Source organism: Balaenoptera physalus, assembly GCF_965194825.1.
Source record: "Balaenoptera physalus genome assembly, chromosome: 3".
NCBI classification, from domain to species: Eukaryota; Metazoa; Chordata; class Mammalia; order Artiodactyla; family Balaenopteridae; genus Balaenoptera; species Balaenoptera physalus.
Window position 1 is genome coordinate 149,265,500 of NC_138890.1, and position 27,750 is coordinate 149,293,249.

A 27,750-nucleotide genomic window follows, 5' to 3' on the forward strand; every position below is an offset into this window, starting at 1 on the left:
TTTGGTGGGGTTAATGGCAGACTCTGGGAGGGCTCACGCCAAGGAGAACTTCCCAGAACCTCGGCTGCCAGTGTCCTTATCCCCACGGTGAAACAGAGCCACCACTCGCCTCTGCAGGAGACCCCCCAACACCAGCAGGTAGGTCTGGTTCAGTCTCCCCCAGAGTCACTGCTCCTTCCCCTGGGTCCCGATGCACACATTACTTTGTGTGTGCCCTCCAAGAGTGGGGTCTCTTTTTCCCCCAGTCCTGTCAAAGTCCTGCAATCAATTCCCACTAGACTTCAAAGTCTGATTCTCTAGGAATTCCTCCTCCCGTAGCCGGACCCCCAGGTTGGGAAGCCTGACGTGGGGCTCAGAACCTTCACTCCAGTGGGTGGACTTCTGTGGTATAAGTGTTCGCCAGTCTGTGAGTCACCCACCCAGCAGTTACGGGATTTGATTTTACTCTGATTGTGCCCCTCCTACCGTCTCACTGTGGCTTCTCCTCTGTCCTTGGACGTGGGGTATCCTCCTTGGTGAAGTCCAGGGTCTTCCTGTCAGTGATTGTCCAGCAGCCAGTTTTGATTCTGGTGCTCTCGCAAGAGGGAGTGAGAGCACGTCCTTCTACTCCGCCATCTTGGTAATCCCCCCTCATTGTAGTTTTGATTTGCATTTCTCTAATGATTAGTGATGTTGAGCATCCTTTCATGTGTTTGTTGGCAATCTGTATATCTTCTTTGGAGAAATGTCTATTTAGGTCTTCTGCCCATTTTTGGATTGGGTTGTTTATTTTTTTGATATTGAGCTGCATGAGCTGCTTGTATATTTTGGAGATTAATCCTTTGTCAGTTGCTTTGTTTGCAAATATTTTCCCATTCTGAGGGTTGTCTTTTCATCTTGTTTATGGTTTCCTTTGCTGTGCAAAAGCTTTTAAGTTTTATTAGGTCCCATTCGTTTATTTTTGTTTTTATTTCCATTTTTCTAGGAGGTGGGTCAAAAAGGATCTTGCTGTGATTTATGTCAAAGAGTGTTCTTCCTATGTTTTCCTCTAAGAGTTTTATTGTGTCTGGCGTTACATTTAGGTCTTTAATCCATTTAGAGTTTTTTGTTTTTTTAAAATTTTATTTATTTATTTATTTTTGGCTGCATTCGGTCTTCGTTGCTACACACGGGCTTTCTCTAGTTGTGGTGAGTGGGGGCTACTCTTTGTTGCGGTGCGTGGGCTTCTCTTGCTGTGGAGCATGGGCTCTGGGCACGTGGGCTTCAGTAGTTGTGGCACACAGGCTCAGTAGTTGTGGCTTGCGGGCTCTAGAGTGCAGGCTCAGTAGTTGTGGTGCACAGGCTTAGTTGCTCCGTGGCATGTGGGATCTTCCCGGACCAGGGCTCGAACCCGTGTCCGCTGCATTGGCAGGCAGATTCTTAACCACTGTGCCACCAGGGAAGTCCTTGAGTTTATTTTTGTTTATGGTGTTAAGGAGTGTTCTAATTTCATTCTTTTTTTTTTAGCTTCTCTTCTTTTTTTTTTTTTTTAATTTTTTAAACATCTTTAGTGAAGTATAATTGCCTTACAATGGTGTGTTAGCTTCTGCTTTATAACAAAGTGAATCAGTTATACATATACAATATGTACCCATATCTCTTCCCTCTTGCATCTCCCTCCCTCCCACCCTCCCCATCCCACCCCTCTAGGTGGTCACAAAGCACCGAGCTGATCTCCCTGTGCTATGTGGCTGCTTCCCACTAGCTACCGATTTTACATTTGGTACTGTATATATGTCCATGACACTCTCTTACCCTGTCACATCTCACCCCACCCCCTCCCCATATCCTCAAGTCCATTCTCTAGTAGGTCTGTGTCTTTATTCCCGTCTTGCCACTAGGTTCTTCATGGCCTTTTTTTTTTTTTTCCTTAGATTCCGTATATATGTGTTAGCATACTGTATTTGTTTTTCTCTTTCTGACTTACTTCACTCTGTATGACAGACTCTAACTCCATCCACCTCATTACAAATACCTCCATTTCATTTCTTTTTATGGCTGAGTAATATTCCATTGTATATATGTGCCACATCTTCTTTATCCATTCATCTGTTGATGGACACTTAGGTTGCTTCCATGTCCTGGCTATTGTAAATAGAGCTGCAATGAACATTTTGGTACATGACTCTTTTTGAATTATGGTTTTCTTAGGGTATATGCCCAGTAGTGGGATTGCTGGGTCGTATGGTAGTTCTATTTGTAGTTTTTTAAGGAACCTCCATACTGTTCTCCATAGTGGCTGTATCAATTTACATTCCCACCAACAGTGCAAGAGTGTTCCCTTTCCTCCACACCCTCTCCAGCATTTATTGTTTCTAGATTTTTTGATGATGGCCATTCTGACTGGTGTGAAATGATATCTCATTGTAGTTTTGATTTGCATTTCTCTAATGATTAATGATGTTGAGCATTCTTTCATGTGTCTGTTGGCCATCTGTATATCTTCTTTGGAGAAATGTCTATTTAGGTCTTCTGCCCATTTTTGGATTGGGTTGTTCGTTTCTTTGTTATTGAGCTGCATGAGCTGCTTGTAAATCTTGGAGATTAATCCTTTGTCAGTTGCTTCATTTGCAAATATTTTCTCCCATTTTGATGGTTGTCTTTTGGTCTTGTTTATGGTTTCCTTTGCTGTGCAAAAGCTTTTAAGTTTCATTAGGTCCCATTTGTTTATTTGTGTTCTTATTTCCATTTCTCTGGGAGCTGGGTCAAAAAGAATCTTGCTGTGATGTATATCATAGAGTGTTCTGCCTATGTTTTCCTCTAAGAGTTTTATAGTGTCTGGCCTTACACTTAGGTCTTTAATCCATTTTGAGTTTATTTTTGTGCATGGTGTCAGGGAGTGTTCTAATTTCATACTTTTACATGTATCTGTCCAATTTTCCCAGCACCACTTATTGAAGAGGCTGTCTTTTCTCCACTGTATATGCTTGCCTCCTTTATCAAAGATAAGGTGACCATATGTGTGTGGGTTTATCTCTGGGCTTTCTATCCTGTTCCATTGATCTATATTTCTGTTTTTGTGCCAGTACCAAACTGTCTTGATTACTGTAGCTTTGTATTATAGTCTGAAGTCAGGGAGACTGATTCCCCCAGCTCCATTTTTCGTTCTCAAGATTGCTTTGGCTATTCGGGGTCTTTTGTGTTTCCATACAAATTGTGAAATTTTTTGTTCTAGTTCTGTGAAAAATGCCAGTGGTAGTTTGATAGGGATTGCATTGAATCTGCAGATTGCTTTGGGTAGTAGAGTCATTTTCACAATATTGATTCTTCCAATCCAAGAACATGGTATATCTCTCCATCTATTTGTATCATCTTTAATTTCTTTCATCAGTGTCTTATAATTTTCTGCATACAGGTCTTTTGTCTCCTTAGGTAGGTTTATTCCTAGATATTTTATTCTTTTTGTTGCAATGGTAAACGGGAGTGTTTTCTTAATTTCACTTTCAGATTTTTCGTCATTAGTGTATAGAAATGCAAGAGATTTCTGTGCATTAATTTTGTATCCTGCTACTTTACCAAATTCATTGATTAGCTCTAGGAGTTTTCTGGTAGCATCTTTAGGATTCTCTATGTATAGTATCATGTCATCTGCAAATAGTGACAGCTTTACTTCTTCTTTTCTGATTTGAATTCCTTTTATTTCTTTGTCTTCTCTGATTGCTGTGGCTAACACTTCCAAAACTATGTTGAATAATAGTGGTGAGAGTGGGCAACCTTGTCTTGTTCCTGATCTTAGTGGAAATGGTTTCAGTTTTTCACCATTGAGGACAATGTTGGCTGTGGGTTTGTCATATATGGCCTTTATTATGTTGAGGAAAGTTCCCTCTATGCCTACTTTCTGCAGGGCTTTTATCATAAATGGGTGTTGAATTTTGTCGAAAGCTTTCTCTGCATCTATTAAGATGATCATATGGTTTTTCTCCTTCAATTTGTTAATATGGTGTATCACATTGATTGATTTGCGTATATTGAAGAATCCTTGCATTCCTGGGATAAACCCCACTTGATCATGGTGTATGATCCTTTTAATGTGCTGTTGTATTCTGTTTGCTAGTATTTTGTTGAGGATTTTTGCAGCTATGTTCATCAGTGATATTGGCCTGTAGTTTTCTTTCTTTGTGACATGTTTGTCTGGTTTTGGTATCAGGGTGATGGTGGCCTCGTAGAATGAGTTTGGGAGTGTTCCTCCCTCTGCAATATTTTGGAAGAGTTTGAGAAGGATAGGTGTTAGCTCTTCTCTAAATGTTTGATAGAATTCACCTGTGAAGCCATCTGGTCCTGGGCTTTTGTTTGTTGGAAAGTTTTTAATCACAGTTTCAATTTCAGTGCTTGTGATTGGTCTGTTCATATTTTCTGTTTCTTCCTGGTTCAGTCTCGGCAGTTTGTGCATTTCTAAGAAACTGTCCATTTCTTCCAGGTTGTCCATTTTATTGGCATAGAGTTGCTTGCAGTAATCTCTCATGATCTTTTGTATTTCTGCAGTGTCAGTGGTTACTTCTCCTTTTTCATTTCTAATTCTATTGATTTGAGTCTTCTCCCTTTTTCTCTTGATGAGTCTGGCTAATGGTTTATCAATTTTGTTTATCTTCTCAAAGAACCAGCTTTTAGTTTCATTGATTTTTGCTATTGTTTCCTTCATTTCTTTTTCATTTATTTCCGACCTGATCTTTATAATTTCTTTCCTTCTGCTGACTTTGGGGTTTTTTTGTTCTTCTTTCTCTAATTTCTTTAGGTGCAAGGTTAGGTTGTTTATTCGAGATGTTTCCTGTTTCTTGAGGTAGGCTTGTATTGCTATAAACTTCTCTCTTAGCACTGCTTTTGCTGCGTCCCATAGGTTTTGGGTCGTCGTATCTCCACTGTCATTTGTTTCTAGGTATTTTTTGATTTCCCCTTTGATTTCTTCAGTGATCACTTCGTTATTATGTAGTGTATTGTGTAGCCTCCATGTGTTTCTATTTTTCACAGATTTTTTCCTGTAATTGATATCTAGTCTCATAGCGTTGTGGTCGGAAAAGATACTTGATACGATTTCAATTTTCTTAAATTTACCAAGGCTTGATTTGTGACCCAAGATATGATCTATCCTGGAGAATGTTCCATGAGCACTTGAGAAGAATGTGTATTCTGTTGTTTTTGGGTGGAATGTCCTATAAATATCAATTAAGTCCATCTTGTTTAATGTATCATTTAAAGCTTGTGTTTCCTTATTTATTTTCATTTTGGATGATCTGTCCATTGGTGAAAGTGGGGTGTTAAAGTCCCCTACTATGATTGTGTTGCTGTCGATTTCCCCTTTTATGGCTGTTAGTATTTGCCTTATGTATTGAGTTGCTCCTATGTTGGGTACATAAATATTTACAATTGTTATACCTTCCTCTTGGATCGATCCCTTGATCATTATATAGTGTCCTTCTTTGTCTCTTGTAATAGTCTTTATTTTAAAGTCTATTTTGTCTGATATGAGAATTGCTACTCCAGCTTTCTTTTGATTTTCATTTGCATGGAATATCTTTTTCCATCCCCTCACTTTCAGTCTGTTTGTGTCTCTAGGTCTGAAGTGGGTCTCTTGTAGACAGCATATATATGGGTCTTGTTTTTGTATCCATTCAGCCAGCCTGTGTCTTTTGGTGGGAGCATTTAATCCATTTACATTCAAGGTAATTATAGATATGTATGTTCCTATTCCCATTTTCTTAAATATTTTGGGTTTGTTATTGTAGGTGTTTTCCTTCTTTTGTGTTTCTTGCCTAGAGAAGTTCCTTTAGCATTTGTTGTAAAGCTGGTTTGGTGGTGCTGAACTCTCTCAGCTTTTGCTTGTCTGTAAAGGTTTTAATTTCTCCATCACATCTGAATGAGATCCTTGCTGGGTAGAGTAATCTTGGTTGTAGGTTTTTCTCCTTCATCACTTTAAGTATATCCTGCCACTCCCTTCTGGCTTGCAGAGTTTCTGCTGAGAGATCAGATGTTAACCTTATGGGGATTCCCTTGTGTGTTATTTGTTGTTTTTCCCTTGCTGCTTTTAATATGTTTTCCTTATATTTAATTTTTGATAGTTTGATTAATATGTGTCTTGGCGTGTTTCTCCTTGGGTTTATCCTGTATGGGACTCTCTGTGCTTCCAGGACTTGATTAACTATTTCCTTTCCCATATTAGGGAAGTTTTCAACCATAATCTCTTCAAATATCTTCTCAGTCCCTTTCTTTTTCTCTTCTTCTTCTGGGACCCCTATAATACGAATGTTGATGCATTTAATGTTGTCCCAGAGGTTTCTGAGACTGTCCTCAGTTCTTTTCATTCTTTTATCTTTATCCTGCTCTGCAGTAGTTATTTCCACCATTTTATCTTCCAGGTCACTTATCCGTTCTTCTGCCTCAGTTATTCTGCTATTGATCCCATCTAGAGTATTTTTACTTTCATTTATTGTGTTTTTCATCATTGCTTGGTTCCTCTTTAGTTCTTCTACGTCCTAGTTAAATGTTTCTTGCATTTTGTCTATTCTATTTCCCAGATTTTGGATCATCTTTACTATCATTATTCTGAATTCTTTTTCAGGTAGACTACCTATTTCCTCTTCATTTGTTAAGTCTGGTGTGTTTTGACCCTGTTCCTTCATCTGCTGTGTGTTTTTCTGTCGTCTCATTTTGCTTATCTTACTGTGTTTGGGGTCTCCTTTTCACAGGCTGCAGGTTCGTAGTTCCCGTTGTTTTTGGTATCTGTCCCCAGTGGCTAAGGTTGGTTCAGTGGGTTGTGTAGGCTTCCTGGTGGAGGGAACTAGTGCCTGAGTTCTGGTGGATGAGGCTGGATCTTGTCTTTCTGGTGGGCACGTCCACGTCTGGTGGTGTATTTTGGGGTGTCTGTGGCCTTATTATGATTTTAGGCAGCCTCTCTGCTAATGGATGGGGCTGTGTTCCTGTCTTGCTAGTTGTTTGGCATAGGGTGTCCAGCACTGTAGCTTGCTGTTCGTTGAGTGAAGCTGGGTCTTGATGTTGAGATGGAGATCTCTGAGAGACTTTTGCCGTTTGGTATTACGTGGAGCTGGGAGGTCTCTTGTGGACCAGTGTCCTGAAGTTGGCTCTCCCACCTCAGAGGCATGGCCCTGATGCCTGGCTGGAGCACCAAGAGCCTTTCGTCCACACGGCTCAGAGTAAAAGGAAGAAAAAATAGAAAGAAAGAAAGAAAGAGGCTATAATATAGTGAAGTAAAATAAAGCTATTATAAAGCAAAGCTATACAGACAAAATCTCACCCAGAAGCATATACATATACACTCCCAAAAAAAGGAAAAGGGGAAAAATTAATATATCCTGCTCCCAAAGTCCACCTCCTGAATTTGGAATGATTCGTTGTCTATTCTGGTATTCAACAGATGCAGGCACATCAAGTTGTTTGTGGAGTTTTAATCTGCTGCTTCTGAGGCTGTTGGGAGCGATTTCCCCTTCTCTTCTCTGTTTGCACAGCTCCTGGGGTTCAGCTTTGGATTTGGACCCCCCTCTTCATGTAGGTCGCCTGAGGACGTCTGTTCCCCGCCCAGACAGGACGGGGTTAAAGGAGCAGCTGCTTTGGGGGCTCTGGCTCACCCAGGCCGTGGGGAGGGAGGGGTACAGAGGAGGCGGGGCGAGCCTGCGGCGTCAGAGGCCGGCATGACGTTGCACCAGCCTGAGGCGTGCAGTGCGTTCTCCCGGGCAAGTTGTCCCCGGATCACGGGACCCTGGCAGTGGCAGGCTGCACCGGCTCCCGGGAGGGGCGGTGTGGAGAGTGACCTGTGCTCGCACACAGGCTTTTTGGAGGTGGCAGCAGCAGCCCCAGCATCTCACGCCCGTCTCTGTGGCCCGCGCTGATCGCCGCGGCTCACGCCCGTCTCTGGAGTTGGTTTAGGCGGCGCTCTGAATCCCCTCTCCTTGCGCGCCGCGAAACAAAGAGGCAAGAAAAAAGTCTCTTGCCTCTTCGGCAGCTGCAGACTTTTTCCCGGTCTCCCTCCCAGCCAGCTGTGGTGCGCTAACCCCTTCAGGCTGTGTTCACGCCGCCAACCCCAGTCCTCTCCCTGCGATCCGACCGAAGCTGAGCCTCAGCTCCCAGCCCCGCCCGCCCCGGCGGGGGAGCAGACAAGCCTCTCGGGCTGCTGAGTGCTGCTCGGCGCCGAGCCTCTGTTGTTGAATCTCTCCGTTTTTTCCTCTGCGCCCCTGTTGCTGTGGGGTCTGCGCTGATAGCCGCGGCTCGCGCCCGTCTCTGGAGTTCGTTTAGGTGGCGCTCTGAATGTCCTCTCCTCGCGCACCAGGAAACAAAGAGGGAAGAAAAGGTCTCTTGCCTCTTCGGCAGCTGCAGACTTTTTCCCGGACTCCCTCCCCGCTAGCTGTGGTGCACTAACCCCTTCAGGCTGTGTTCATGCCGCCAGCCCCAGTCCTCTCCCTGCGATCCGACCGAAGCCTGAGCCTCAGCTCCAGCCCTGCCCGCCCCGGTGGGTGAGCAGACACGCCTCTCTTGGGCTGGTGAGTGCTGCTCGGCGCCGATCCTCCATGCGGGAATCTCTCCGCTTTGCCCTCCACGCCCCTGTGGCTGCGCTCTCCTCCGTGGCTCCGAAGCTTCCCCCCTCTGCCACCTGCAGTCTCTGCCCATGAAGGGGCTTCCTAGTGTGTGGAAACCTTTCCTCCTTCACGGCTCCCTCCCACTGGTGCAGGTCCCGTCCCTATTCTTTTGTCTCTGTTATTTCTTTTTTCTTTTGCCCTACCCAAGTATGGGGGGAGTTTCTTGCCTTTTTGGAGGTCTGACGTTTTCTGCCAGCGTTCAGTGGGTGTTCTGTAGGAGCAGTTCCACGTGTAGATGTATTTCTACTGTATCTGTGGGAAGGAAGGTGATCTCCGCATCTTACTCTTCCGCCATCTTCTCTCCTCCACTAATTTCATTCTTTTACACGTAGCTGTCCAGTTTTCCCAGCACCACTTATTGAAGAGGCTGTCTTTTCTCCATTGTATATTCTTGCCTCCTTTATCAAAGATAAGGTGACCATATGTGCTTGGGTTTATCTCTGGGCTTTCTATCCTGTTCCGTTGATCTATTTTTCTGTTTTTGTGCCAGTACCATACTCTCTTGATTACTGTAGCTTTGTAGTACAGTCTGAAATCAGGGAGCCTGATTCCTCCAGCTACGTTTTTCTTTCTCAAGACTGCTTTGGCTGTTTGGGGGCTTTTGTGTTTCCATACCTATTGTGCAATATTTTGCTCTAGTTCTGTGAAAAATGCCATTGGTGGTTTGATAGGGATTGCATTGAATTTGTAGATTGCTTTGGGTAGTATAGTCATTTTCACAATGTTGATTCTTCCAATCCAAGAACATGGTATATCTCTCCATCTGTTTGTATCATCTTTAATTTCTTTCTTCAGTGTCTTATAATTTTCTGCATACAGGTCTTTTATTTTCTTAGGTAGGTTTATTCCTAGGTATTTTATTCTTTTTGTTGCAATGGTAAATGGGAGTGTTTCCTTAATTTCTCTTTCAGATTTTTCATCATTAGTATATGGGAATGCAAGAGATTTCTGTGTATTAATTTTGTATCCTGCTACTTTACCAATTTCATTGATTAGCTCTAGTAGTTTTCTGGTTGCATCTTTAGGATTCTCTATGTATAGTATCATGTCATCTGCAAACAGTGACAGTTTTAGTTCTTCTTTTCCAATTTGGATTCCTTTTACTTCTTTTTCTTCTCTGATTGCTGTGGCTAAAACTTCCAAAACTATGTTGAATAATAGTGGTGAGAGTGGACAACCTTGTCTTGTTCCTGATGTTAGAGGAAATGGTTTCATTTTTTCACCACTGAGAACGATGTTGGCTGTGGGTTTGTCATATATGGCCTTTATTATGTTGAGGTAAGTTCCCTCTATGCCTACTTTCTGGAGAGTTTTTATCATATATGGGTGTTGAATTTTGTCGAAAGCTTTTTGTGCATCTATTGAGATTATCATATGGTTTTTGTATCCATTCAGCCAGTCTATGTCTTTTGGTTGGAGCATTTAATCCATTTACATTTAAGGTAATTATCAATATATATGTTCCCATTAACATTTCCTTAATTGTTTTGGGTTTGTTTTTGTAGGTCTTTTCCTTCTCTTGTGTTTCCTGCTGAGAGAAGTTCCTTTAGCATTTGTTGTAAAGCTGGTTTGGTGGTAATGAATTCTCTTAGCTTTTGCTTGTCTGTAAAGGTTTTAATTTCTCCGTCGAATCTGAATGAGATCCTTGCTGGGTAGAGTAATCTTGGTTGTAGGTTTTTCCCTTTCATCACTTTAAATATGTCCTGCCACTCCCTTCTGGCTTGCAGAGTTTCTGCTGAAAGATCAGCTGTTAACCTTATGGGCATTCCCTTGTGTGTTATTTGTTGTTTTTCCCTTGCTGCTTTTAATATGTTTTCTTTATATTTAATTTTTGATAGTTTGATTAATATGTGTCTTGGAGTGTTTCTCCTTGGATTTATCCTGTATGGGACTCTCTGTGCTTCCAGGACTTGATTAACTATTTCCTTTCCTATATTAGGGAAGTTTTCAACCATAATCTCTTCAAATATTTTCTCAGTCCCTTTCTTTTTCTCTTCTTCTTCTGGGACCCCTATAATTTGAATGGTGGTGCATTTAATGTTGTCCCAGAGGTCTCAGAGACTGTCCTCAATTCTTTTCATTCTTTTTTCTTTATTCTGCTCTGCGGTAGTTATTTCCACTATTTTATCTTCCAGGTCACTTATCCATTCTTCTACCTCAGTTATTTTGCTATTGATTCCTTCTAGAGAATTTTTAATTTCATTTATTGTGTTGTTCATCAGTGTTTGTTTGCTCTTTAGTTCTTCTAGGTCCTTGTTAAACGTTTTTTTATTGTCTCCATTCTATTTCCAAGATTTTGGATCATCTTTACTATCATTACTCTGAATTCTTTTTCTGGTAGACTGCATATTTCCTCTCATTTGTTTGATCTGGTGGGATTTTCCCTTGCTCCTTCATCTGCTGCATATTTCTCTGTCTTCTAATTTTTCTTAACTTACTGTGTTTGGGGTCTCCTTTTCGCAGGTTGCAGGTTCATAGTTCCTGTTGTTTTTCGTGTCTGCCCCTAGTGGCTAAGGTTGGTTCAGTGGGTTGTGTAGGCTTTCTGGTGGAGGGGACTGGTCCCTGTGTTCTGGTGGATGAGGCTGGATCTTGTCTTTCTGGTGGGCAGGACTGCGTCTGGTGGTGTGTTTTGGGGTGTCTGTGAACTTGTTATGATTTTAGGCAGCCTCTCTGCTAATGGGTAGGGTTGTGCTCCTGACTTGCTAGTTGTTTGGCATGGGGTGTCCAGCACTGGAGCTTGCTGGTCGTTGAGTGGAGCTGGGTCTTAGCGTTGAGACAGAGATCTCTGGGAGAACTGTCACCAATTGATATTATTTGGGGCCAGGAGGTCTCTGGTGGTCCAATGTCCTGAACTTGGCTCTCCCACCTTAGAGGCTCAGGCCTGACACCCGGCCGGAGCACCAAGACCCCGTCAGCTACATTGCTGTGTGCGTTTTTCCAGTGATGTTCATCTGCACAGTAATAGACACCAAGTATGTGGCAAATTGGATTTTATTTTTAATAATTTTATTTATTTTATTTATTTATTTTTGGCTGTGTTGGGTCTTCATTGCTGCATGTGGGCTTTCTCTAGTTGTGGTGAGCAGGGGCTACTCTTTGTTGTGGTGCACGTATTTCTCATTGTGGTGGCTTCTCTTGTTGCGGAGCATGGGCTCTAGGTGTGTAGGCTTCAGTAGTTGTGGCATGTGGGCTCAGTAGTTGTGGCTCACAGGCTCTAGAGTGCAGGCTCAGTAGTTGTGGCACATGGGCTTAGTTGCTGCCCAGCATGTGGGATCTTCCCGGACCAGGGCTCGAACCCATGTCCCCTGCATTGGCAGGCGGATTCTTAGGCACTGCGCCACCAGGGAAGCCTGGCAATTTGGATTTGACCTAGGTTGTCTTCTGGCATTCCTGCTCTGCGAATCCTCCTCATGTTGTAAGGCAGTGTGTTTTTCTGACACTGACAGCAGCAGATCTCAAGCCTTCACGTTTGGTCACGGGTAGTCTTTAGTTTCAAGGAAAGGAGGCAGGAGAAGCATTTCCCTGGGGCCTGAATGATAGCCACTGGAGTGAATTTGAGGGTCACAGGCCTCTTGGACATCTGTGCTGAGGATAATGATAAAGGTGTGTCTCAGGCAGTTCAGGTTGCTACAACAGCATATCTTACACTGGGCAGCTTAAACAACAAACAATTATTTCTCCCAGTTCTAGAGGCTACAAATCTAAGCTGATGGTGCCAGCACAGTCAGGTTCTCAGTGAGGGGCCTCCTCCTGGTTACCTCCTCACCATACCTTCCTTGGTGCACACACAGATAGAACTCCTCTTTCTCCTCTTTTATTTTATAAGGGCATTAATCCCCTTGCCATTTCACCTGCCTTCACTAATCAAGGTCATTTTGAGACATGCACATCCTCCAATAGGCAGATAGGTTAAATAATATGATGCTTGCCTGAGTTATTTTCCAGGAACCTGAAGTCATCTGTGTCTCCCATTTCCCATTCTTTCCTGAACTCTTCCAAGGCATTTGCCTCTATCACTCCTCCTTTCAAGGAGTGTCTTATCAGTTTCTCTGGTCCGTCCCAATGGTCTCCACATTGATAAAGCTGAAGGTAAATCTCACTCCTGATTTTCTTGACTTACCAGCATCATTGACACAGTTGATTATTTTGTCCTCCTGGAAGAACTTTCTTCACTTTGTTTTTTGTATACTTCCTTCTCCATTCTGCTGGTTCTTTATCTTTTTCCCAGCCTTTTAATGTTGGAGAGTCCTAGGGCTCAGTCCTTGGACCTCAACTCTCCCCTCTTATATTTCCTTGGTGATTTTATCCAGTTTCATGGCTTTAAAGAAACCTATGCATGTGTGATCCCCAAATTTATATCTTCATTGTGTACCTCTTCCTTGAAATTCAGACTCATATATCTAACTGCTTAATTGACCTCTCTACTTGATGATTTAATAGAAAACTTAAATTTAACTTGTCCATATGGAACAGAAGAGAAAGCCCAGAAGTAGAGTATCACATATGCAATCACTTGGTTTAGGACACAGGTGATACTGAAGTGCAGGAAAACAATGGTCCTTTCGATAATTGGTGCTGGTGAAGTTGATATCCATGTGGAAAAAAAGTGAATCTCAACCCATGTCTCACACCATAAGAAAAGTCAGTTCCAGATGAAGTTTAGGTTTTAAGATGAAAGGGAAAACCATCAAACTTCTTGATCATAACATAAGAGAATGTATTCATAATGTTGGGGGAAGGAATGATTCCTTTAATAGAACACTGAAAGCACTGAGATAAAGGAAGAGGTTGATAAATTGAACTTCATTATAATTAAGAACTTCTGTTCATCAAAAGACATCATTAAGAGAAGGAAAGAGCAAGCCACAGACTGGAAGAAGATATTTGCAGAACATACATACAACATAAGATTTATATACAGCATATTAACAATTTCCTAAAAATTAATAGGAAAAGACAGAAAGTCATTTTTACTTATTGTCTGCTGCATAACAAATGACCTAAAAATATTAGTGGCTTAAAAAATAATGTTTTATTTACTCACAGTTTTGCAATTCAGGAAGGATTCAGTGGAGACACCACATCTCTGCTCCATGTGTCATCAAGTGATTGGGGCTGGAAGATGCATCTGCAAAATAGATCACTCCTAGGCTTGCAAACTGGTGCTGGCTGTCGCGTGGGAATTCAGAGGGGGCTGTTTGCCAGAGACTTTAATTCTCCTCCATATGGGTCTTTCTGCATGGCTTCTTGAGCTTCCTCACAGCATGGTGGCTAAGTTCCAAGAGAGAGGACATAGTAGCCGTCAGCCCTTTCCAAGGGTAGGCCCAGAACTGGCACTGCATCACTTCCGCTATATCCTATTGAGCAAAATATTGAATGGCCCAGTGCAGATTCAGGGGGATAAGAGAAGTATATTCCATCTCTCACTGTGTGTGGGATGGTTACAACAAATTTTGTCATCTTTAATCCACTGAAAAATATCTAATTAAAAGATTGGCAAAAGACTTGAACAAGTACTTTGTGAATAAGGGATATTAGCATTACCAGTGGCATGAAAATGTGCTCAATAACATTTGTTATCAGAGAAATACAAGTTAAAATTGCAGGATACCACTACACATCAATCAGTTGGCTAAAATGAACAAACAAACAAACACACTTTATAGCCATTGGTGAGCAAGTAGAATGGCACGATCTCTTAAATATTGCTGCTGGAAACTTAAATTAATACACAACATTAGGAATTTGTTTGGCATGGTCTGTAGATGACTCACATGGCCTGCAGGTTGGTGCTGGCTGTCCCTTGAGAGTTCAGCTGGGGTTGTTGGCTAGGGACCTTAATTCTTCTTCACTTGAGTCTTTTTATGCAGCTTCTTGGGCTTCCTCATAGCATGGTGGCTGGGTTCCAAGTGAGAGGAAGCAGCATATATGTACATACAGATATGGACCCAAAGAAATGCATATATATGTGCAACAAAAGGTGCATAGTACAAGAATGTTCCCAACAGCTGTATCAGTAATAGTCTCAATCTAGAGACAAACCTAATATACATCAACAATGAGTGGATATATACATTGTGGTGTATTCAAGCAATGGAATAATATACAACAATAAAAAAGACAAACTATTGCTATACTTAACAATGTGGATGCTTCTGACAAAGTTAATATTGAATGAAAAAAGCCAGGCACAAGAGTTCTTATTCTTTGATTTCATTTATATGGAGTTCAAAACCAGGCAAAACTAATCTATGGTGATGGATGTCAGAATAACAGTTGCCTTTGGGGTGAGTGGTGACGAGGGGGGATATGATGAAAGCTTCTGTGTTAGCAAAAATATTCTGGTTTTTGATCTTGGTGGTGATTACCCTCGTATGTTCTTTGTGTACAAATTCTTTGGGCTGTCCATTTAAGATATGTGCATTTTTCTGTATGCTTGCTTGAGATAAAGATAGTAACTCGTCTAAAACTGAACTTCTCATCCTCCTACCAAAACCTGCACTACTCAGATCTTCCCATCTGAGCTAATGGCTCCCCTGTTCTTTGAGTCATCTCTGACTTCACTCTCTCTTCCTCTCACACCCCAAATTCATCTGTAAATCTTACTGGCTATTCAGCATAGCTCTAGCTTCCAACCACTTTCTGTTCCTCCAACAGAACCATTTTGGTCCAGGACACCTTGGTCCATTATAGCCTCCTGACTGGTCTCTCAGCTTCCACTCTGACCCTTGTTACATGCTGGTTCTCAGAACTGCAGCCAGGTGATCCACTCAAAACCCAAGTCACTTCTCGGCACTCCTCCAGTGGCCCCCGTCTCACTCAGAGTAAAAGCCCAAGTCCTTAACGTGGTTTATGGGGTCTGGAGGGTGCGGCCCCATTTCCTTGCTGTTTTTCTCGCATCCTTTTACGTTTCACTCTGGTCTTCTTGCTGTTCCTTGAACACAGCCTGTGCACCCTCCCCACAGGGCCTTTGCCCTTCCCATTTCTTCTTCCTGATCACATTTCCCCCCCAAGAAAGCTGCATGGCTTTCACCTCTTTAAGTCTTTTTTCAGACCTCACCTTCTCATGAATCTTACTCTGACCACCCTAGTTAAAATACCCTTCCCTTGTAGTCCCTGCAGTGTTTTGCATTTCACCTTTGTCCTTCTTATCTTCTAACAAACTATATATTTTCCTTATTTGTTATGCATATTATTTGTCTTTCCCCTTTATACAAATTCCCTGGGGGGTTTTGAAGCAACTTAAAGTTTGGGAAGCTCTAGTTCTGACCATTCTGCTTTTAAAGTGCTTTTGCATCCTGTTATCGAGTGTGATTTTACCCTGTGAGTTGGCAGAACATATGCCATTAGCTCCAAATTTGTTGTTTGTTGAGATGAGGAAACTGAGGCTTAGAGAACAAGGTCATGGTGCTAGAAAGTGGCAGGGCCAAGACTGGTATGCTGGTGTTCAAGGAGTTGACTCCAAGGCCGGTGTTCTTTCTGTATCATCCCCTATGGCAAACAGCTGTAACTAAAGGGCAGGTGAGAGATTGGAGGGAGCCCAGCAAAGAGGTGGGCCAAGGAGCAGAGGGAGTGACCAGGACTTAATTTAGTTATGAAGCAGGATGGGGGTGGTGAGTATGTGGACATAAAAATGACGGACCCTGGCTAAGACGTAGCTAGCCCGTTGTCCCCAGAGACTGCTGTGGAGTCAAGTAAGGACAGTCCTGGCTTGATTCCATGTCCAGAGGCTGGAAGTGGAGCAAGAGAAGGGCAGATCCTTTAGTGACCAAATCCCTCAATTTCAGAGCAGAGTTCCTGGATTGTGATATTATATTCCTTGTTTTTTTTTTTTTGTAAGTAAATTTTTCTTTAATTATGGATTAATGAATTTTACAACGTTGCAAGACACAGCTTATTATGCAATTATTAGTTACATTTCTGTGTACAAGCAATAAACAACCCAAAAATGAAATTAAGAAATCAATTTCATTCACGATAAGATACTTAGCAATGCATTTAACAAAAGCAGTGCAATATATCTGAACACTAAAAGCTATAGAGCACAGGTAAGAGAAATTAGAGAAAATCTCAATAAATGGAGAGATAGTCCAATGTTTTAGAACTGGCTTATGAGATGGTTACATAACTCCATAATTTAATAAAAATTACTAAACTGTACACTTACAATTGGGGAATTTTATGGTATGTAAATCATACCTCAATAAATCTGTTAAAAAAATTGTTTTTTTAAATGACCTTTCTGGGTATAGGTGCTAGAATGCATTTGTGTCAGAAAGCTACATTTTATGTTTACACTTTTGAAATAAAGACTATTGAAGTAAATATGAGGGTTTATTAAAACCAAGGTATTTTTATATTCCTAATTCCAGTCTCTTAACTCTTAAACTGCTAAACATTCATCATAGATTTCAACTTCTAAACTTGTACGATTATTTATTTGTGTCCACAGCTAAAAAAACTTGGAATGTGTATTTTTTGTGTGTTACTTATAAACTATTGTGTTGTGTTGTTTACTATAAGGAGAAAATAGGGTGTTGTGGATGAAAATGAAGCTAAAAGCTGTGGCTTTCTATAGGTTACAGTTATTTCAGTAATCTGCATGGCAATCGAGCAGTTACATTGAAACGTTTTCTCCATTAGATGGAAACTGGCAATTAGATTAATATTTTAAATATTGGTAGACTTCTCAGTGTGAAAAACTCACACATCACATACTCCCTCTGTTAAATATCTTTTATTTGGGGAAGTTCCCTGTGAAGCAACGTCTGTCATGTTACTTTTTTTTTTTTTTTAATTGGAATATAGTTGCTTCATACTGCTGTGTCAGCTTCTGCTGTACAGCAAAGTGAACCAGCCATACGTATATATATATATATCCCCTCTTTTTCGGATTTCCTTCCCATTTAGGTCACCACAGAGCACCGTGTAGAGCTCCCTGCCCTACACAGCAGGCCCTCATTAGTTATCTATTTTATACCCAGCTGTGTATATGTCAATCCCAATCCTCCAATCCATCCCCCCCACCCCAGTATCCATACGTCCGTTCTCCACGTCTGTGTTTCTATCTCTGCTTTGCAAACAAGATCATCTGTACCATTTTCTAGACTCCTCATATATGCATTAATGTATGATATTTGCTTTTCTCTTTCTGACTCACCTCACTCTGTATGACAGTCTCTAGGTCCATCCACATCTCCACAGATGACACGGTTTCATTCCTTTCTATGGCTGAGCGATACTCCACCATACATATGCATCGTATCTTCTTCATCCATTCCTCTGTCTATAGACATCTAGGTTGCCTCCCAGCTTTATTCCTTGTTTTGCTGGTGCCCACAGACCTCTTAGTGGTCTCAGATATTCCGTAGTATTTACATAAGAATCAGGTCCAAATTTCTAGATTATTTTACTTACATTTTTATACTCTTTCCCTCCAACTTTCCTTATAAATAGATTTGAGATAGATTACGATTTAAGAGGACCAGTAGCATAAACATGAAAGATAAATAGTGTATGTGGGAGGGGCGGGATGTAAAAAGCCAAAAAAATTTTTTGCTAGTGAATTTACTGTAAATGGAACATTTGATTTTCATCATTCTGAAAGCTGGAGAGAAAATGAAAAGTAGCAGTTATTGCCTGACTAAAACATGCTCAATATTTGGTTACAGGGACGTGGAAATTTTAGGGGTATGCAATCTAAAAGGAACCCATCATGCAAATCTTATTTAAGGGACGTTGACTTCATTAGTGGATTTTTATTTTTACAGACCTATTTTAAAGCATGTTTTTTCTTGCTGCTGCTCTAAGCGCTCTTAGCACTCCATGACCTAGCCTTTTTCTGTGCATCACTGTCTTCAGTGCTTTTAACTTGAGTTTGCAAGTTAAATTTAAACTTCTTGAGGATTGAAATGTCTTACACTTCTTCTGTACTCCCTCAATTACAGGCCCCCAATATTTTAAAAGCTACAAAGTCTTCAGCCATCTGTCAACTGAGTTTGACTGTAAAGTCAGATCAAAGACAAAATTTGACCTTGAATTCTCATCTAGGATTATATTGGGTGAGAGATTTAGAGCCAAGAAGCTTTGGTTTGTGTACTGGCTCCAACGCTTACAAATCGTGAACTTCAGTTTCCTCTTTTGTAGAATGGGACAGTTAATGACCCATTTCTTATATGACCTTCACTGTGATAAATTTAGTAGTCAGGTGTCAGTTTTAGTCTTAGTGAACCTATCAGCAGCATTTGACACAAATGATTTCTTTCTCCTTTCTGACACACTGTATTCACATAGTTTCCAGGACACCAAACTCTTTCTGTACGGTTGGTCACTCCTTCTTGGTTTCATTTGCTGGTCCCTCTTGACCTCTTAAAGTAAGTGTACTCTAAAACTAACCCTTAGACAACTTTTATTCCTCTCTGTCTCTACTCATTGGTGATGTCACCAATCACAGATATAGGCTGATATATGCTAAGGACTCCCAAATTAATATCGGCAGTCCGTATTCCTCTCCCTCAGACTTCAGACTCATGTTCATCGAATTGATTATTCAACATCTCCACCTGGATGTCTACTAGAAAGCTCAAACTTACCACATCCACGACTGAACTCTGGACTTCCCCACTCCTCACTCCCTAAACTTGCTCTACCCACAGCTTTCCCCATCTCAGTTGATGACTACATCCTTTTGGTTGCTTAAGCCAAAAACCTTGGAGTCATTCCTCCCTTATCTTTCTCTCTCTCCCCGTGCAAGCCATTAGGAATTTGTTGGCTCTACCTTTCAAGAAGACTACTGATAGTTGGAACATCCTGACCTCAATTTTTTTCTCACCAATTCCAATGCCAATATCATGGTTACACCCCATGCTAACATCCCTATGTAATTTCTTACAAAGATTATTGAAAGAAAACTTTCAACTTGTCTCCTTGCTTCTAAAAGAAGCTCCCCTACTTGGCAGTCATAGTGATCCTTTGAAAATAGGTCAGCTTATGTCACTTTCTGCTTAAAATCCTGCAATAACTCCTCATCCCATCCTAAGTAGAAGCCAAAATCCTCCTGCCGTGGTCTACAAGCTAGTACATACATGGTCCCCACCCCCGGACCACCTCCACTAGAGGATTTGTACTGCCTTTTCCCTCTGTCTGGAACACTATCCCCCTTGACAGCCTCCATATCTTCATTAAAATGTCATGTTCCCAATGGGGCCGACCCTGACCATCAAATATGATATTGCACTCCACACCCAAATAGCAACTTTTTCTTTTTCCCATAGCACCTTTCAACTCTTAAGTTACCATTTTACTTATTTATGTTTGGTGCTTATTGTGTATCTTCTTCTGCTGGAATGTAGTGTAAGACCCATAAGTCCATATGGGAAGAAGCAATGACTTGATGATTTTCCAGAATTGACAAGAGACTCAATCCTCGGATCGAAGAAGCATCCCAGGTCTCAAGTAGGACAAATAAACATAAATCTAGTGCATTTCACCAAAGACAACGAGAAAAAAATTTAAAGTCACCAAAGGGAATGAGATTCTTCCCTTTAAGCAGGGAATTCTTAAAAACAAATATGAGACTGGTATAGAATTTCGCATTAGCAACAGTAGAGGTCAGACCACAATACAATATCTTCAGAGCCCCTGGGGGGAAATAACTGTTAACATTGAATTCTGAATCTGCTAAACCCTTGCTACGCAAAGTGTGATCCAAGGACCCACAGTACTGGAATCACCCGGGAGCAAGTGAGAAATGCAGGATCCACCCCAGACTGACTGAATCATAGTCAGTAGTTTCATAAGATCCCCAGGTGTTTTATATGCTCGTTACAGTTTGTGACTCCTTAAACTAAATTATTCAAAGTGAGACCAAAACAAACAGATTTTCAAATCAAGAATAAGAGAAACTTGCTAAAAAAATTACTTCAATAAGAAGGAAATTTAACCCACAGGAAAGAAAAAGGATGTGGGAAACAAAGAAATTGGCCTATGTGGGTAAACCTAAAGACATAATCCTTACTCTCAGTGAGTATTACCATTGCTGAGAAGGGAAACCGACACACACAGGAAACAGAGGATCAAAGGTGCCCTTGAAGTAGTTGTCAGGAAAACTAGATTCTAGTCTGAAATTGGCCATCATTTGTGGGTGTGCGTTGTGTGTGCATGCATGTGTTTGACTTTAAAGGAGCCTTTTAATCTATCTGAACCTCAATTTTCTCATCTGTGAAAGGAGTTTAAGTCACTGTTTTTCAAACTCGTTTGACCCTGACCCGCAATAAGAAATATGAACCTATGCAATTAAACAAAATGTTAATCAGAATTGTGCTTTTCCTTTCTATGGGCAGTGCACTTGGATGTTTTCTATTCTGTTTCCTTTATAAATTGGCTGCTGTGCTTTGATTTGAAAAAGATAAAACTGAAGGCTCTCTAAAGCTCTTTTTGGTTCTAAACATATATAATTCATTCTTAATGGTAAATGTTAAATCACATACTATCTCTAGATGACTGGTTCTCAAACTCGACTGCACATTAGAATCTCTTGGGTGGTTGTTGTTTCCTAATTACTGATGCTTGTGTCCCACTTCAGAGATATTGATTTAGTTTTGGTATGGCATGTAACTTGAGGTCAGGCATTTTAAAAGCTTCCCAGGTGGTCCACAGCTAAGACAACTTTGAGAACCATGTTGACAGAGAGTCCCCTGTGTTTGAAGCATCTTTGCAAATGGAAATAGCTTTTCCCAGGCTCTGCTTTTTGGTGGCTCCCCACAGCCATTGCAGAAAGTCACACTAGTGTATGTAAAGATGTACATTTGTCTAATTCCTCCAGTTACATCAGAAGAGGAGTCCTTCCTCCTATCTAAAGTTCATGCTTGCCCTCTTCCTAAGCTCTGGATCCTATCATCCTCACTCCCTTGGGTACTTTGCAGAATCAGTTATCACCTCACCTCTCCATCCTGCACTCCACGTTCCTCTCTCTACTACTAGCTCCATCCCCATCCCATTGTCCCTGGACATTTCAGCATGCCCTAATCACCAGAGGAAAAAGATTTCCCCCACCTCACCTCTTTTCTCTCTTTTGTAGTAAAACTTCCCATGTAAACAGAGATGTCTGCTACCCCCTTCCCACTCCAACCTTTCATCAACCAACTGCCCTCTGCCTTCCACATCTGCCCCTTTTATCAAAACTGCTTTTGTCAAGGTCACCAGTGCCTCCTAGACTGTTGGGTTCAATGGACACACTTCAGGGCTTAACTTGCTTGAACTGTCAATAGCATTTGATGCTGTCAGCTGTGCCTGTCCCCTCAAGGCTCTCCCTTGGTTTTCTAAGAGTTTCACGCTTTCTTAAATTGCTTCTTAGTACTCAGTTCACTTCATACCCCTCCCCGACCCCACGTATTACCCACCCCTCCACTGGCTTTCATCTTCCTCTGAGCTTTGTTCCATATCTTTCATTTCATTTTTTTATGCCACGCTCTCTATCTCATCTTCCCCCATTTCTACCTATATGAAATAACTTGTAAATTTCTATTTTTTTGCCCTAGATCTTTGTTTGGAGCTCCAAGTGCTTGCTTACTGATAATCTCCATGTGGATGTCATACAAACTCTATTTGTCCAAGGCTGAATTCATTGTCCTTTCCAACCCTTTCTCTGTCAGAGTTCCTGTTTCAGTAAATGACACCAATATCACCCAGTGGCACAAGCCAGAATCCTGCACTTCCTCCCGACTCTTTCCTCTGTTATCTCCCACAGCTGATGCCTCATTACATCCTGTTGATTCTACCTTTTACATTTCTCTTCACTATCACTGTCATCCATCCTGTTACCATCTTCCCACTGCTGCCCAGCACCCCATGACTGCAGATTTAAGATTGCTTCCTGCCTGCTCTCTAACCCCTGGAATTCATTTTCCACTTACTGCCTCTGTGTATTTTGAAAATGTATATCTGCTCGTGTCGTTCCCTGTTTAAAACCCATTAATGTCTTTCCATGACCTCAGAATACAGTCTGAACCCTTTCCCACAGCTTATACAGCTCTTTTCCCTCTGGCTCCTTTGTGTCTCCAATCATTTTTCTCTTTTCTCTTTCTGTTTCAACAATGTTGGACTTTTATCTCCTCCAGAGTTCCACATTCCCTTCTGACTTTTGAGTCTTTGTCCTTGCTGCTTTTTATCTCCCTCTACCTGAAATAGTCATTTTACAGGTAAGAAAACTAAAGTTCAGAAGAAGGAAGCGACTTACCGGTGGAAATTTCATCTGTTTCTTCGTTAGAAAACAACTAAAATCTCAAAGTAAAACAAAGAAAGACAATAGCATGGCTCTAGGATCAGACACAATTAGCTTCAACTTTTAGCTGCATCACTTACTAGCTGTGTGACCCTCGTCAAATGACTTAACTCTTCTGTAATCCTCGCTTTCCTCATCTATAAAATGGGGATGATGGTAGAACCTTTATCATTGGGTACCTGTGAGGATGAAATTAGATGGTAGATGTAAAATTCTTATTACAAAGCCTGGCACATAGTAAACATAAGATGAAAATCTGGTATTGTGTTGTTGATTTAATTATCATCATCATCGTCAGCATCAGTTGACTTGTTTCTTGGTTCTTTGAATTTAAATCTAATGCAGTCATAAAAATGATGCCATAAGTAATTCATTCAAGTGGAATATGGAACCACTTCAAAAAGGGGCAGTAAATTACTTATATCCAGTGAAAGATCAATAAATACATAACAGGGCATGGGCAGATAGAAAATTGTATGGAATTGAAAGAGAGCCATCATAAGCAATGTTTATCCAGATTGAATAGACCAAAATTAGCATGTAGCTATTTTTAACCAATTTATTCTTATGCAATATTTGTGGAGGAAAAAATATTAGGCACAGTCTCCATCAGCTTCTTCTTTCACTGAGACTTGAGGCTCAGAGGAATTGAGCACTTACCAAAGTCACATCATTTTGAGTGACATAGCTAAAATTCAGGGGTGGAGTTGGGACCTGAGCCCAGGTTACCAGACTGCAGACAGCATTCTTTGCACAGTATGGCCCAGTCACAAAGCCTGTCAGCTCCCACGGCAGGAAGGGAAGCACTGAGTCACATAGAGATTTAACTTGCTCAGGGTCACCCAGGTGGTGCTTCTTCCTGTGGGAGTATGATCCAAATAAATGGGATACATTGGAAATCTGTAACATGAGAATATTCATTTTTTTTAAAGTGTAAACTTTTCTTCCCTAAGTTCTATAGTAACTAGCACATTTAGAGGATTTAGAACCTAGATTCTACACTAAAAACCATTGTTTCTTTAAAAATGGTCACAAGGTGAAAAGTTCCTCTGGGTTTTTGCCTCAGTAATGTGTTTTTTCCCATCAAAAAAGCTCAGACAGAGCCTGAAATGTACTCTTGGCAGGAGGCATGGAGATGGGAGTTTTAGCACCAACTCTATCACTTGACTAGACCTGGGATTCCTTGACTCGGATTTCAGTGAATAGTTTTTAAAAAGTAAAAGGTTGGCATGAGATTGTTGATGTTTTTACTTTTCCATGTAAGGATATTAAAAAGTTACAACCACTTGCAGCTGTAACTGACCAGCATCATTTCATTCCATAGACCAGTACTGAGAAAGGACTTAGCTAGGCTGCCATCATGAATGGTCTTTACATCCTTAAGAGACTGTGCTTCCATTAATTATATCTTTGTGTGTATACTGAATACAGTCGTCCCTCGGTATCCACGGGGGATCCCAAAATCTTGGATGCTCAAGTTCCTTATATAAAATGACTTGGTACAGTAGGCCCTTGGTATCCACATGTTCCACATCCAAGAATTCAGCGAATTTCGATCTGTGGTTGATTGAATCAGCAGATGACGTGGAACCCGCAGATATGTAGTGTCCACTGTACATTTCTAGATTCTTTAGTGACTTCTATATATTGGGGGCGAGGGGAGAGAGGGAGCTAATACTTTTTGAAAATGCACAGTGCTTCTTCCTATGTTCGAGACGTTCTACTCTAAGCACTCTTAGTTGGTACTCTGTAATTATTATAATGCATTATCCCACTTAATACAGCACTCCTTTAAGATATAGGAGTATTACAAATGAGAAAGCTGAAGTTCACAGCAGATCTGTAGCTCGTCAATGGAAGAACCGGGATTTATATGACTTTAAAGCACAAATTCTTTTAATATTTCAGCATCTTATTTAGAATTGTAAAAAAAAAATCTAATTTTAGACATTTGTACTTATTTACTCCTCAGACTGCAGTAGACTCTAATTAAACATAATTATATTTAATTTATTTTTAAGTGTTCTATAATCTACATTCTTTACAAAGCCATTTTTTTCCAAATTAGAGAAGGCTTTTTTTTCTTGTATAGCATAGACATCGTAACTTCTTTTTTCTGTCACACATGCAGACATTTATTAGACAAACATTAATTAACAAGGCAGGCACAAAACAGTGCACAGCTCTGTTCTGTAAGCTCTGTCTCCTCTTAGGTGCTCTGCCCCCTCTCTATATGAAACCGCTCATTCCAGGCAGATGTGGCCGCATTACAAGGCGGGATGTTGTGCAGTCAGTCGTCCTCCTAATCCCATCAGTGGTTGTGAGTCTGATTGAAGATTAAGCCCTACGTGCCCTGTCCATGTTTCTGGTTGTGCTGGATTCTTATACTTTGTTCATGTAGGAACAGAGAGCGTTGCTCAACTATCTTAGCAGTTTATACATTTTCAGCCCCTTTCATTTCTTCAGGGAGATTGCATTTCTAATACTCATTATGCTAATTAACAAGACCCTAATCTCACAAGTGGTTTTTTTTATGTACACTGTGCTAATTAGCAAGGTATAGACTGTTAATGTTGACCCAAAGAGTAGGATTAGTGGGAGCCACTCAGCGAGTGTGGCTCTTTATTTTAATGCCAGCTGACCATCCCTGGGCTGCACATCAAGCATATCGTCAGCTTGGCCAGTCTTGGAATTTAAACTTTCACCAATTGGTGCATACACAGTATTATACTGACTAGACCGAGATATCTTACAGTAAGTTACATACTTCATAACACTTGCTCTTGTGAATACACTGGTCCTAGTTCTGTTTGTGTGGTTGAAGGGACAAAGTACCCTGTGAAGAATAGGAGCTTCATCTTGGCTGTGCTGATTCCCGTTGACTTACAAATATTTCTCTATTGTGTGTTCTTAATAGGACTTACCAGAATGCAATGTTGTGTCCACTTCCCTCCTTATTCACAGGAGTGAGGTCAAGCTCACAGGGTTGAGGGGAGTGGGGATGTTGAGCAGGTCAGGTATGTGTAATGTGAACTTTCCAAGTGATTCTGATACCACTCCCTCCCCCACCCGCTGCCTTAGATCAGTTCCTCCTTTTGGCCAAAACATTCTTCTTTTCACTTATGAATTGCATTGCAGACATTTTCTCAAAATGGTTTCTAGAGTGCTGTCCGTTTCCTAGGACCTGTCAGTCTGAGGAGGAAGGTGAAAACTTGATTGTTGTAAGACAGCCATCCTTTATTGTTGTCTATACATCTGCAGGTCGGCTGGGAGTGTGCTGGGCGTGGCTCCCATGCGGGGAGAGCTCAGGTCTGCTCCATGTATGAGCCTTCTGGGGCCAGGCTGAGGGACAGCAGCTGTTGGGAGAAGCTCTTTCCAGGGCAGTGGCAGAGGTGAAGAAGTGGCATGAGCGCCACTGTGCAAGCTTAGTTCACGAATTTGGTTGCACTGCGTCTGCTTACATCCCTTGTACCAAAATAAGTCATGTGGACAAGCCCAAAGTCAAAGAGCAGAGAGGTGTCTCCTTGTTTGGAGATGGAGGGAGAGGGAGAGAATATGTTCAATAACCTAATCTGCTGCGGGCTATGAGTGAAAGGGCATTTTGGAGCAGTTTTTACTGTGCAAAGACCTCCACCCACTTTTTTTTTTTTTTAACATGCTACAAAACATTCAGTTTTATTAATTAAAATCTATTAAACTCACAGTCTAAATAAATTCTTTCATAATCCACTGTATGATCCTAGATCAAAATACAGATTAATCCCATTCAGGCCCATCCCAGTGGGCAGGACCAGGCCAGGCTGGCATGGCCTGTCACAGTGGGAGCTGAGGAGGTAAGGAAGGACGAACTGGTCCATTTAGCTGAGGAGCCATCTCTTTCTTCCTTCTTGAGGCTGCTTCTCCAAAGCGTAGAGCTTCCGAAATGTCAAATCAAGGATTATTTCCCCAAATTACAATATCCTAGGGATAGTTCTGATTCCCTTGTTAACTCCTAAAGCAGTTTAACTCATTATTGTCACCGCTAAGTGTGTGTCGTTAGCTGTAAGGCAGGATTTCCTTTATACAATGTGTGTATCTGCTGAACTCTGACCCAGAAACCAACCACTTAAGAGGGAAATTCAGACGATATTAATGAAAATGAATATTGAAAGTGAGCATGTTTCTCACTTGGGAACAAAGAATTGATTTTGAATCTAAAATTGTTTAAAGAACAATAGACCCAAGTGCAAATATTCAGGAAGAGCTCCCCAGGAGAATGGAATAAGAGTTTTTTATTGTAATATTTCCCATCTCCACAATATGTAGAGGACAGGAGTGTTTCTGATGCTTTTTTTTCTTCCATGGTACGTTTTTTAAAAAATGCTTTTCTGTCAGGTTTAAACATTTTGAAGTGTCCCATTGACAAGAACATACTGTAAAACAAAAATCTAAAGAGTAATATATGGTATGTTTGTGTTCCTATTGTAATAATTTGATTATAAGAAACTTACTTATGGGGGCTAAATTACACTGTACAGATGTCACTCTTAAAACTCGCACGTTTGACATAGCTTCTAAGACACGTAATTTTTTGTATCCCTTTTGAATTTTTAAATGTTTAACAGTTAGTGAATATGAAAGTATTTCTGAATACAAATAAATCTACATTACTGGAAAAAAATACAGATGAATAGAATTCAGAAGCATTCTTGTTATCCTAATATAATGATCTGAGAATTGTGATTCACATGGTTTAAAAACAGAGGCTAGGGGCTTCCCTGGTGGCGCAGTGGTTGAGAGTCTGCCTGCCAGTGCAGGGGACACGGGTTCGAGCCCTGGTCTGGGAAGATCCCACATGCCGCGGAGCAACTGGGCCCGTGAGCCACAATT

At 41.1% G+C, this 27,750-nt stretch overlaps 1 protein-coding gene and 1 long non-coding RNA gene across 2 annotated transcripts in view; both read left to right on the plus strand.

Annotated features, from left to right (window-relative positions):
* ADAMTS12 (ADAM metallopeptidase with thrombospondin type 1 motif 12) overlaps nt 1-27,750 on the plus strand; it is a 405,596-nt gene that overhangs the window by 76,256 nt on the left and 301,590 nt on the right.
* The window catches only part of LOC309656903, a 30,221-nt gene continuing 11,407 nt past the window's right edge, over nt 8,937-27,750 (plus strand). Inside the window, exon 1 of the long non-coding RNA XR_014261597.1 lies at nt 8,937-27,625. This is a non-coding gene — a long non-coding RNA (uncharacterized lncRNA). The remainder of the gene's footprint in view (nt 27,626-27,750) is intronic.